The sequence below is a fragment of the Rhinopithecus roxellana genome, chromosome 9 (genome assembly GCF_007565055.1).
Source record: "Rhinopithecus roxellana isolate Shanxi Qingling chromosome 9, ASM756505v1, whole genome shotgun sequence".
In the NCBI taxonomy this organism is placed as follows: Eukaryota; Metazoa; Chordata; class Mammalia; order Primates; family Cercopithecidae; genus Rhinopithecus; species Rhinopithecus roxellana.
This window is the reverse complement of record NC_044557.1, coordinates 43,010,749-43,022,772: the sequence shown is the minus strand read 5'-3', so window position 1 is coordinate 43,022,772 and position 12,024 is coordinate 43,010,749.

Sequence of the window (12,024 nt, the reverse complement as noted above, 5' to 3'; positions counted from 1 at the left end):
TGTCATTGATCTGTGTTTGTTTTTTTTTTAATGTGCTTTTTCATGTTTTGGTATCAGAGATGCTTTAGTCTTGTAAATTGATGTGAAAAATTCTTAACTTCTTCTATGCTCCAGAGCAAAGCTTCCCAGACTTTTTCAGTTCAATGATTCTTTAATATCTGATTTTTTTTTCCACAGCCACCCTAGGTCAACGTAAATATATAACAATTCTGTTTATCAATAACCAATTCCAAAACACTTTAATATTGATGTACTAAAACTGAATAGCCATATTGAAAAATAAAACACCATAGTGCACAAAGATTTAAATAAATTTTGTTCTTTATTCTTAAATAACTACAATTTTTACTAATGGGGTATGAATGACTTTGGGGTTCAACTCCTGAAATGAGATTGGAGACGATCACTTGTACTTGATGTTCAACAAGGGCTTTCGTGGAGTTCTTTATTTTTCATCACAGCAACAACCCAAAAGCTCAGCTTTGGAAAGATCTGATGTCATGAGAAGGAATGTATCCTCCTCAAATGCTGAAATGATCAAAGTTGAGCTACCCGTCAGAATGGGCTCCAACAGACGTTGTGCATCACTGAGCTACCTGTGTGAATGTTAAGTATGTTCCACCACGTTCCTCTGAGTTTCTGGGGATCCACTGGAATTCCTTAGCATGCCATTTGGAATCCTGGCTTTAGAGAGTTAAATAGTAACAATAATAATAATAATAATAATAATAATAAATTTCTAAGACTGTAAGAATTTGATCTTCAAACCTATTGGGAAACTACTGGAGTAACTTCACTGACAGGATAAAAATATATGAAATATTTTCCCATTATAAATATTTCCACATGTATTTACTGCCTTCATTTCTACGGTTGCTTATTTCTGTATTATCACACATTTGCCTTATTACGTGCATGTATTAAAGAAATAAACTTTGTATTATAGTTTTTACCATCAGTTTCTCTCTCTCTCTCTCTCTCTCTCTCTCTCTCTCTCTTTCTCTCTCACTTTATCTCCTCTCTCTCCATTCATGGGTCCGCTTAATCTTTGCCTCTATCTTCTGATTGCAAGGTGTATACTTCAAGCCTAACTTGTAATTCACCATTTTAATGGTAAGCCTTAGTCCTAATATTCAGTATCTCCACTGATATTTTTCATAGACCACCAATGGTATTTTTCAATTCTAAAAAACTTAACAGCTTGATCGTCTTTTATGACAGAAGGTTCGTGCTATTTTTGACAGAATATTCTTTTGATTATTGCTGAGAAAAACTTCTATTAAAAAATATTCTACTGATTCCCAGAGTTACTCTGTTTCAATGTGTCCAGTTTTTAGTATTAAGAGCCTCGGTTTTGTTATTTTTTTCAACAGTTTGGCGACAATTGTTCTTCTAACAATATTACAGGGTAGAGTGGACCCCAGAGAGCCATGTAGGTGACTCTATTAAAAACCTAATGAGGAAATAAACTTCTTAAAAAGGCAATTTTATTTTTGCCTATTTTTGTCACCCTGTATATCTAAAATTTTTTACTTTCAAAGAGGATAAAAGAGGAGTGAGGCTTTGTTGCAGGCAGCATCTCCTTATTCAGGAACAACCAGCCTTACCTGAGCCAACAGGGACAGAGACTTGATTTCCAACTTGTGGCAGCTCTGCCTTCCAGGCAATTCTGTACCTGCACCCTGTGATGGTAGATGAATCACACAGCAATTTCTCTGGTCTCTAAAAAGGCTGGAGCTTCTTAAAAGACTTGAGGAACATTGTCCAGACTAACTCAGAGTTGCTGACAGGTTTCCAGTTGGATGGAATCATGTGACATGCTCTTCCTCTGAGTGAATTTCAGTAGTCAGACCTCGCCTTCACTTTAATTTATGCTCTAAATTTCCTGCGATTATTTCTTAGCAGTTCTGGAATGTAGGTAAAATATCTGCCTAGATTTTCAGTAGTCATAAAGAATGCTATTTTATATATTAATCATGTATCTCCAGTAGACAGTTCGGAGGAAAAATTCAAATATGAATTAATGTCTGGAACTAGGATATTTTTCTGTATTTAATATTGTTGCTTAAAGGGAAGATTGGTTTAATTATTTTACACTTTATATCAATTATACATTAATTACATTCCAGGTTACAAAAATCTGAGCTAAATATTTAGAAGTATGTTCCAGGCTTTGAGAAAACCAATGCTCTATCTGTATGTTGAATCTCTCCTTATCTTTTGCATTCCTGATACAACATTGTCTTCAAATTCAATTTTAGCTCTTCTTCAATTTTAGGCAGTATTTTGAAGGACTTCTCAAGTTTGCCCTCTCAGTAATTTGAATGTGATTTACCGATTCCATTGCAATGGTAATTTCCTATTGCCCCACATTTTCCCTATTTTTTCCTTTTTTTATTTTTTTGGAAATCTCGCTTTTACTTTTCTCTCACTCAGATCTCTTTTTAGCCCAGTTTGCGATCTTCTCATTTCATTTTTCATTGATTGTTGAATAACATGTAAACATTTTCAATATTTGAAAGTAAATAGCAGATTCTCTCTTAAAAATATTTTAACATAAATTTGTTAAAATATGTTCCTGATACACTTCATAAATCCTGTATTTCCTGCTTTCATAATTTCACATATTTTGTTGATATTTACTTACTTACCCACTACTGATGAAATGGTTATAGTCCCAGTAAGAGACACTAGGGGCAGCTAAAGAGATTGACAAAAGTTGAATATTGGTGAGAATATAGACTGATTGCAAGCCTAATACATTACTGTGTATTGAGTGAACATTTTACGATAGGCCCCATCTATGAAACCTGATGATCACATTCTCTATGGCCCAGACATTCTACATCTTGAAATATGTGCATATGTTCATGAAAACACATGTACAATAATCTTCACAGTGGCATTATTTGGACTATTTGAAATTGACATACCACTCAAATGTCCACCAACAGGAGAAAATATTTTTAAAAACCTTTGGTGTATTCATACAATGGATATTTTGCTGCAAGGAGAATAAATACATTCCAGTTACATGCAGCCAAGTAAATGGATCTCAGAACTATAATGTTGAGTGAAAGAAGCTAGACACTGAAGAAGACCTACTGTGTGCTTCCGTTCATATAATACAACAACACAAATCTATGGTTTTAGCAATCACAACAGCAATTGCCCTTGAATGTGTGATATCCAGAGGGCACGCATATACCCCTTGTTTTTATATAGTGACTGAGGTTGTACATAGTCACCATATCACACCCAGAGGGTATAGGCAGAGCTACTGATGTTTAATATTGTTCTATATGTCTGTTTTGTAGTCATGTTCACGTTGTAAAAAATAATGATTTTTATTTATGATATCTGCATTTTCCTTCTCTCTGCCACTTCCTCTATATGTATATGTACACACATATAAACATATATAATACTTTAATTGAACATTTACATAAGATAATGCATATTTGAAAACAAATAGATGTCGCCAAATGATTTCAGGTGTAATCTACCAGTTCATACAGCTGAGATATTTTATGCCTGTGTTGATTTTACTCAGGAGCTCTTTTTAATTATAGTACCATTTAGCTCTAATTGAATATTTATTTTAATCTTTGATCATGTAAAATTCTGCCAAATATGTATCTCATGAACTTAAGTATTTTTAATTGTAAATTGGCTAGTTATAGATGTATATTTTATGGGATATCGAGTGCTTTTATATGTGATTTTATGATTTATAAATACAATAGGGGATAATATCACCTCAAATACTTATCAATTATTGTATTGAGAACATTTGAAGTTTATACTCAGTAATTTATTACTTACATTATTATTTATCTCAAAGAAAACAATGTATTCTTCCTAACTGATGCTTTGTACCCTTTGACCACCATCTCCCCATTTCTCTCACCCCCCAGTTTCTCGTAAACACCATTCTACTCTCTGTTTCTTTGAGTTCAATTGTTTTAGGGTCCAAATATAAGCGAGAATGTGACCCAGCAATCCCACTTCTGGGCATTTACTCCAAAAATTTGAAATCAATACGTCGAGGAGGTATCTGCACTCTCAAGTTCATTGCAGCAACATCCAAATTATGGAATCAATCTAAGTATCCATCAACAAATAAATGAATAATGAAAATGTGGTGCATATGCACAATAGAAAACTATTCAGACATAAAAAAGAAATTTTGTCATTTGGGTCAACATGGATGGAACTGTAGAACATGATGCTAAGGGTAAGAAGCAATACACTTGTAAACATGCAAGTTTACATACAAGTTTGTGAACACACACACACACACACACACACATGCTCTTTAATCTCCCGACTACCACACAGACTTTATGCAAGTGTTGTCTACATACTTTCTTGTTTTTGTTTGTTTTACTTTTACAAGACAGCATCTCGCTCTGTTGCCCAGGCTGCAGTGCACTGGCATGATCTCGGGTCACTGCAACCTCCGCTTCCTGGGTTCAAGCCTCCCAAATAGCTGGAACTAAAATCACAGGCCACCACAACCAGCAAATTTTTGTATTTTTCATAGAGATGAGGTTTTACTATGTTGGCCAGGCTAGTTTTGAACTCCTGACCTCAAGTGATTCGTCCACCACCCACCTTGGCCTCCCAAAGTGCTGGGATTACAGGCGTGAGCCACTGTACCTGACCTACACACTTTCCATCCACCACTCCTCAACCTTTCCCAACTACAGTTCCTGCCTGCACCGTTCCAACCAAACAGCTCTGGCTAAGTTCATTTGTGACAGTTATGCCGGAAAATACAACAGTCAATTAAAAATGACTATTGTACTTGAAACTTCCCATGACTTTTTCAACATTGATCTCTCTTTTTTCTTGGATTTGATCTTCTTTTCTTTTGCCTATCATGTTTCTTGCTTCTTTTCACTTTTTGGATCACTGCTTCATTGTTCATGTTACAAGTTTTTAAATTTGACTTTTCTTCAGGTTTCATTCCCAAGGCACTCTTGTTACTCTGTGTGATCATCCTGAGAAACCTCAACTAGCCCATTGCTTCAGAGTATAAATAACTCTAATGTTTACAGCTAAGCCCTACATTTTTCTCCATTATATCTAACTGCTTAATTTATATCTTCTCTTTGGATGCATCAAGAGCTCAGTAATTATAAAACTTAACTCGTTCTCCCCCGGCCTCTTCCAGTATTTACGTATCTGAGGAAAAGGCAGCATCATCCACTAATATGATTTGGCTGTGTCTCCACCTAAATCTCACATTGAATTGTAGCTCCCATAATCTCCACGTGTTGTGAAAGGGACCTGGTGGGAGGTAATTGAATCACGGAGGCAGGTTTTTCTCATTCTGTTCTCATGGTAGTGAATAAGTCTCCCGAGATTTATAAAGGGCAGCTCCCCTGCACACACTCTCTTGCCTGCTGCCATGTAACACGTGCCTTTGTTCCTTTATCTCCTTCTACCGTGATTGTGAGGCCTCCCCAGCCATGTAGAACTGTGAGTTCCTTAAATCTCTTTTTCTTTATAAATTACCCAGTCTTGGGTATTTCTTCATAGCAGTATGAAAATAGACTAATACATCCATCCTGTTGTTCAAATGAGAAACCAAAGTGTCAGCCCTGGCACCTTCTTCTCCTTCCCCTGCTGTGTATTTCACCTGCCCTGAAATCCACTGAACTAGACATTCCAAAGGTCTCACATCCACACATGGTCCTTAGTCTCCACCACTGCTTTCTCCAAGGTAACAGCAATGCTGTGTGAGCTCCTGAAATAGCCTCCTGTTTTTCAACATTTCTCTTGCCCTTTAGAATTCATTTCTCACAACGCAGCTCACGTAACCTTTTGCAAACTCAAATCCAGTATTTTTGTCCCCCCGTTTAGAACGTCTGAGTGTCCTGCAGGTAACTCCTGAAATAAAGCCAAACTCTTCAGCATGTCCCTAAGGCTCTGTGTGACATGGCCCCAGTGGCTACAGAACCTTCCCTACTACCACATGACCCTGCCTGGGCTCCAGCCACACCCGCTTGCTATTTAAATCTCCATTCTCCTGTTACAGGCGTTTGTGCATGTTGTATCCTCTCTCCAGAATGATCGTTCCCTCTAACTCACTTAGATAAACACTGCAAGCTCCCTTTACCTCTCAATTCTTATTCATTGTATCTCTTTTCAGATTTTGTTAATTTGACAAATAAAAATTGTATGTATTTATCACGCTCAACATGTTTTGATGTGTGTGTGTGTGTATATATGTATATACATGATATGTGTGTGTGTATATATATAATATATATGCTGTTGCCTTGGAAATGGAGGTGGTTGATATATATATATGTGTGTGTATATATGTGTGTGTGTATATATATGTGTTTGTGTATACATATGTGTTTGTGTGTGTGTATATGTGTGTGTATACACACACATATACACATACACACACACACAAACACATATGTATGTGTGTGTATATATATACACACACACACAAACACATATGTGTGTGTGTGTGTATATATACACACACACACAAACACATATGTATGTGTGTGTGTATATATATACACATACAGTGGAATGACTTGAATTAGCTAATAACATATGCAGTCCCTCACATACTTCTTGTTTATTTGTGATGAGAACACATGAAATCTAATCACTTATCAATTTTCAAGAATACAATGTGTTGTTATTAACTACAGTCACCATGTTGCACGTATTCATTATTCATCATATCTTAAAAGAAACATTGACCGGCCTCTCCACTCCTTTGGGATTTCTATGACACACTTCATAGCACTGCACAGCACTCTCTCATAGCACTTAGGGAGTTGCACCCTGAGCCTCTAGCACAGTGACAAGCACATAGCAAATGCAATGACATTTTGTAAACGGTTCGTCAGTGGGTGTGCCAGTGGTGCAGCAATACAGGGGATAGGGAGGTCAGCAGTAAGCAAATCCCTAGGTGAGACATCATTTCCCTCTGCATATGTTAATTCATTTTTATTTTTGTTTCTCTGCACTTTGTTTTCCAATTTTCTGTTTATTCTAATTTGAAGTCAGGATGTTCCCAATCTTTAGTCTTCCCAATGTTTTGCATACTGAATCCAGTAGGATGCAAACACCTCCAAGCTTAGGTTCATTTCCAGTGGTCTGTGCTCATAGCCTGGCAGGTTTCAGCTTATGAAGGCTCCCGATGTCTCATGGCAAACATCTTTCAATAATAAATGATTCCCTCTGCCCGTAGCTCATTCTTCTTCCTGCAAAGGAGGGCAGGTTGGGAAGACTCTGCCAGTACATGTTCTATTTGTTTGCCGTTCTCTGGGATGAGTTATCAGAAGAGTGTGTTCAGGGTGATATGGGTGTATTATTCACATTGGTCAATTTGGGTCATATTTAGAATAATTTTCTCAGAATTTCAGACATAAATGTATCTTTTGAAGTTTGGACATAAATACCACTTATTCACTATTTTTGTTATTGCATACTTTTAAACAATTTATACCTGAAGTACACTATGATCTCAATATGATGTCAAGTCACCATTTTGCACTGAAAAGCTAAATTCTTTACTTTCTGGAAGAACTGAGGTATTTGTATGTGTATTAGGGAGTGAAGATGTCTCCAATATATAAGCATGTGTTTTTTACTTTCCAGAATCATATCCCACTCGTATCAGCCAGGATTCTCCAGATAAACAGAGCCGACAGAGAGAGAGGGAGAGAGAGAGAGAGGAGAGACAGGGTATGTTATGGAGACACTTGTTCAAAATTTCCCAGGCAGGCTGGGACACCAACAATAGTGCAGGAGTTGATGCTCAAAGTCACGATGGGGATATAATTTCTTTCTCTTCAAGGGCCTCCATTATTTTCTTAAGGCCTTCAACTGATTGAAAGAGGTCCGCCCACAGTTTGGAAGGTAATCTACTTTATTCCAAGTCTGCTAATTTACATTAATGGCATCTAAAAAACACCTTCACAGTAACATCTGGACTGACGTTTAACCCCAAACCTGGACACCAGAGCCTAGTCAAGGTGACACATAAAAGGTAACCATCACACCACTGAATTATAAAAGTAATAATATAAATATATGTAAGTTTTTCTTCTTGAACATTTTTTTGGTAGAACTTTGAGATTCCAGATGTATTCTGGACTTACTCAGATATAGAAACTCCCTTACTCCTGATTAAAAAGTACTTCATTTGTCTAGCTGCTAATTGGAATATGAAGAGAGAAAAATGCATCTGTTTAGTCTAGAAATAGAATTGTTGTCATTACTGCTTTGTTTCCAAATATACGCCCTAAGCACAGCCCAGAGAAGCCCTCTGAAATCATGAGACCTTTGAGAACAAACTCAACATTTCCAAGTCAAATAGGAAATGAATGGAGACTTGTTAAAAGTCACTAGTTCCCAACAATAAAAACCCTCTGGAGAAATTCTGTTCCATTTCACAAGGTTGGGATCAATTCCCTCAGAGCTAGATATTGGTCATATTTATGCAGTTGCATTATCTCTAATGGTTTTGATTTTTACAATGAGAATTTCTCTACGTTCTAATCATTCACATATCAACAGGAGAATTTAATATATTGCTCACTGCGTCCATTCAAGTGTGCGAAAGTCATAAACACCTCTTTCCACAGTCATGTAGCGGTTCATTCCAGGTCCCTGAAGACATACGATGAGTTGTATGAATCGCACGTCAGTGTCTAAAAACAAGTCCCTGTGGCTCGGAGAGGGTAAATGCCCTCCACATGGATGTATAGTATGTATAGTTTATTTTCAAAGGGAAGTCGCACCATTGGAACAGGTTCTACTAAATGAGTTAATTTTTAAATTCCATAAATACTCTCTATTGCATTCCATCTTATAAGCATAGGCATTAATGGATTAGAGAAAACAATCAAAACTCTAGATTACTTTTTTAATATGCATAGGTCTCATCTGATATAAATAATAAAGTGATTACAAAGGATTTTGAAAGTACAAAGTGCTAAATGGTATAAAGTGCTTTCACACTTTAGTGGTTAGTGCTTCTCAGAACAGTGTGGATATACACTCCTGACTACTGAGAGGGAATTCTGAGTTGTATAAATATGAAGATATATTGCATATTTTCACCTGATCCATTAGTGCTTTTCAAATGTTAAAAGCTCCAATTCTCCGTAACAGCCATCTTTTTCTTTTTATAAATTTTATTTTTTGGAATTATGTAAATCAATACGATCCATGTCTCTGAGAAGTATCAAATGAGAAGAGATACATATAGTCTTGTTATGTGAATATATGCACTCATGTAGCACACATATGCTCAATGTGCAAATATATTCCAGAAACAAATATTGAGTATATACTATGGGCACTGAAATGAGTCAGACTTGATCCATTAATACAAGTAAGAAAGAAAAAGAAAAATAAACCCAAAAGGAAATGGTCATTTTCATATGGCTTCTGAATTTTATTTTTAAATAGATCATTGCACTTAGCATTAGAAGATCTAGGATGAAGTCTAGACTTTTAATTTGCTTCCTGTGAGACGTTGGACAGGTTTCCAAAAACAAAACAAGACAAAACAAACAAACAAAAGTATCCTTATCAAAAAGGGGAGGTGATAATATCTTCCTCATAGGGGTATTGTGAAAATTAAATAGGGCATGGCTTTTCAATTTAGTGACATGTTGTAGATCCCTAAGAAATGTCAGCCTTCTTCCCTTTTAACATGAAGCAATGACTCCAGACTCTCAAGGACTACTTGAGAATTTGAAAGTATCTATAAAACTGTCCTCAAAATGGACTAAGGCATAATTATAAATGTCAAAAACCCAACCAATCTCCTTTAGATGATAAAAGCGTATGTTATGTTCTGAGTGCATTGTCCTGGGGGAGATTAGTAAACAGTCCATGATAAGAAGAGTGAAAGTAGTTTGACTTTGTTGAGTTCTTTCCCATTCTTTCCTTTATACACAACCTTGTGACATTTTACTTTTGCTATTTTCAAAAAATACAGTATCAGATCTTTCTACAGTAAGTCTCACAACCCTCCTAATAGTTTCGGATTCTTATTTAAGTTGCTATAGAGCAACCAAGGTCTGGTGAAATCTGGCGCTAGTAGTTATGTCTTCCGGGCATAGAAATTGATTTTTCTCATCTTTCATCTTGTCATATAAAGATCATCAGAATGCCCTTTAGATCACATCCTGGGGCCCTGCTGTAATATTGGCAGAAACACAGTAAAGATGTGGGTTCCATGCTGAGGATCCTGTGCATACATGAACCACTGTTCTTTAGGTTTTTGTAAATGTTAGATTTAAAGTGACCCTTCTAAGTCGAAAACACATTCCTCCCTGCATACCACCAGGTCAAATTGTTTTGCAAATCAAACCATCTCTTAAGATCTGTGTTGGGAACATACACTTATTGCTTAAGCGGTGTATCAAACTGGCTAACATTATAACATTATATTGTAATTTGTTTTTCTTTTTCTTTTTTTTGAGTTTCAGTCTTGTTGCCCAGGCTGGAGTGTAGTGGCGCGATCTCAGCTCATTGCAACCTCCACCTGCCAGGTTCAAGCAATTCTCCTGCCTCAGCCTCCCAAGTTGCTGGGATGACAGACACCCACCACCATGCCTGGCTAATTTTTTGTGTTTTTATTAGAGATGAGGTTTCACTATGTTGGCCAGGCTGATCTTGAGCTCCTGACCTCAGGTGATCCGCCCGCCTCGGCCTCCCAAAGTGCTGAGATTACAGGCGTTAGCCACCGTGCCCCGTCCTGTAATTTGTTTTTCTAAAAATAGCAGTAAGTTTAATAAGGGACTACCAAATTATTTCCACTCTATCACCATCGTTAGTTAGCATTGCCATAGGGTAAACTCAGTGTGTGGTGCCTCTGCTGTGCATATGCTGGCTGTCAGGTTACAGGCATATCCATAGCATGGGTCGAAGTATGTTTCCATGAATATCAAGCTTAAGGGTCAGCAAAGTTCACCATGGGTCATATTTTTGCCTCATAAAATTTAGGCTGAGTTGCCTTCTGAATGAGAGTGAGAAATAGGAAAATCGGACCTCAGAGAAACACTGGTTTTTTACATAAATAATTCACACAATGTACTCTTGTACAGGACTTTTTTCATTTGCAAACATCACAGTAAGGCATCCTCAGCCCAGTGGTAAATAGGAAAAATCTAAAGCTTTGTTCTTTCAAGGCCAAATCTGCACCATTTGATGCCATGTTTTTAGAATCATTAGACCCCAGAACACTTCATCTTCCATTAGTGTAATTTCTGAAGTCAGAATTTTTCTCTCATTGTTTCCAAGCAGATGAAATAATTTTGCCTTCAGACTTTCTCATCTCCTAACCCACATGCTAGAATGAATTTCAGGTTTCCTTAAATCATTCAATTATTTATAAAATTAACAATATTTATTGAGTAGCTAAAATGGGCCAAAATTACTGATAATGGCAAACTAAAAAATACAGAGTTTGGGCTTTATTGTTTTTGTTGAGTATTCATTTACTTTGAATCTGTGTTACAAAATAGTCTCATATATAGAAAGTCATCATATATTATATATGTATAAATTCATAAAGTAAATGATGTTTTAAAATATTCAGTCTGTCTGCATTTTATGAAATCAAATAGAAGTATTTCATGCTCTCAGGAATATATGCAAGATTTTCATACATAAAATGACAAAATCTTCTGTGAATTAAGTAAATTTTTCTAATCAAGAAATTTTGAGATGCTGATTTTTAGAAAATAACAAGACTTGTGTAAGGATCACTCAGTTTTTGCTTGTTTATTTCAAAGGTGATCAACAAGTCTTCTCCTATGCATTGGTAGTTTCCAATTCTTCTACCAGTAGAATCTGAAATTATGGCCAAATAGATTCTATCTGCCTAACAATATAAGCTCTTATTAATAAGCCAAGTCACTAGATGGAGATATACGAATGGCTGTGTAGATTTCAACATATAAAAAAAGAAACTCCCTCAGAACAATTATAATGTTTGGTCATGATATTATATTATAATGACAT